This window comes from Lupinus angustifolius, chromosome LG06, assembly GCF_001865875.1.
Source record: "Lupinus angustifolius cultivar Tanjil chromosome LG06, LupAngTanjil_v1.0, whole genome shotgun sequence".
Taxonomy (NCBI): domain Eukaryota; kingdom Viridiplantae; phylum Streptophyta; class Magnoliopsida; order Fabales; family Fabaceae; genus Lupinus; species Lupinus angustifolius.
The window spans coordinates 15613839-15615775 of record NC_032014.1 but is presented as its reverse complement, the minus strand read 5'-3'; positions in this window follow the sequence as shown (position 1 = coordinate 15615775).

The following is a 1937-nucleotide window of genomic DNA, read 5'->3' as shown; positions in this document are numbered from 1 at the left end:
TGACATTCAAGGAGAGCTTTCCAAAGTGTTCCTCTTGACATGCACACTTTCAATCTCCCCCTTTTTGATGATGACAAACGCTACATCAAGTTCATCAATTTGAAATAACAATTGCTTGATGAATAAGCTTGAAGATTGTGTTGGCAAGGTTGATATAATGCGCACATTTATCGGAAGCTGTTATAACGATCAACCTGCACAATTAGGAAACAACAAAACAACCTTTCTCCCCCTTTTGACATTATCAAAAAGATAACCCAGGTCAAAAAAGCTTGGAAGAGATATTAGTTAATCATAAAACAAAGTTAATGAATTAATTTGGGTTTTAACAAATTAACCTGTTTTATTTTTCGGTAAATTGAACAAATGCGCTTGATTTGACAAAAGAAATAGCTAATAGGTAAAGAGAGTGGCATACAAGATTTAATCAAATATTAAGCAATGTTAGCAACATCAAATCTCATATGATCAAGAACCATTCACTAATGCAGATAAGCTATTCGACATAATTAAAGCAAAAATAAAAAACGATAGCATAGCATAAAGAGTCGAGGAAGTCAGGAAATAGTACAAACCATAAAGTCAATCAAAGACAAATGACAAAATATGAATAAATCCTGAAAGCAACAACAACAACTAAATCCAGAAAGTGCCATAAGAGAAAATAAACCTAAGGGTGAGATAGCCTAGGTCTAAGGTCCTCTAAACTAAGGTTGAGGCGGAGGATGGTCAATCTGATCATCAGGCATAGCAATGTTCTGATCTCCTCTGATAAGCACAGATAGCTTCTGAAATTTTGAGCAAAACATAGCATTATGAGCCTCAACATTAGATTGAATCATGTTCCTCAGCTCCTGAAATTTGTTATCGGTGTAGGCAATCTGGCGTTCTTCGTACTGCTCCATGCCTGCAAAATAAGAATCCTTCAACCCTTGATCCATACGGTTGTTAAGCCGTTGCTCCATAGCTTCCATCTGAGCTAGACCAAAAGCAAAGTTCTGAGGTGCTGTTCCAGAAGACTCTCCCTGAGTAGTTGCATTCTGACTACCCATATTCTCCTGATTATCATTATCAGACAAATGCAGATCAAATGTAGTATAATCCTCCTGATACTGCCAAGTAGTACCATACTTGTATATCCCCATCTTATGAATAAGACTTTCACCAACCAGGTGATCTTTATCAGTATACTCAATAATGATAGTATCAGAAACATCAATACGCAGATAATCGACAATGCGAGATATGAAAATACTATATGGAAGCAGCTTCGACTGAGACAATGATACGCTGTTCATAATTTTCAGAATCTCCTCAGGCCAGTTGATCATGACGTTATTCTTTACAGCATACATGAAACGCAAATCATTCACAGTAGGCTGTGCGTGATTTGTATTCCTCTGTACTAGTATGTAAGCAATAACGTAATGCAACAACCTGTTCTCAACAGAAAGCGACCTAGCCTTGGTCAGTTGACCCTGAATGTACAAATGAGGGCCCCGAAGGAATGACTTGTAGACCTCAACAGGATCAAAATTGTCCTTGACCCAAGAACAACCCCCTATTCCAAAACCAGACGATGATAAACCTCCAACATTCAGAAACAAATCATCACTCAGCTCAAACAGATTACCAGAAATCATTGACCAATACTTTCCATCCTTGTATCTAAAAATTAGCATAAAACTCCCTAACTAGAGCAGCGTAGACTTGTCCCTTTAATTCCAAAAACTGAGCGGCTCCCTGAGCCTCCATATCATGCAGAAAATTAAAATTCTGTTCCGCTAACCAGGTTAAGTCAACATACCTCATGTACGTAGGGTTGGGACCTTGAAATTTCGCCAAGCGGGTCTCATGCAATATGAGGGAATAGTAGGGGTCACCGCGGTCCCGAGTGGAAGGTGAACCGGTTTCCCTTCTTCGTACACGAGTAGCTG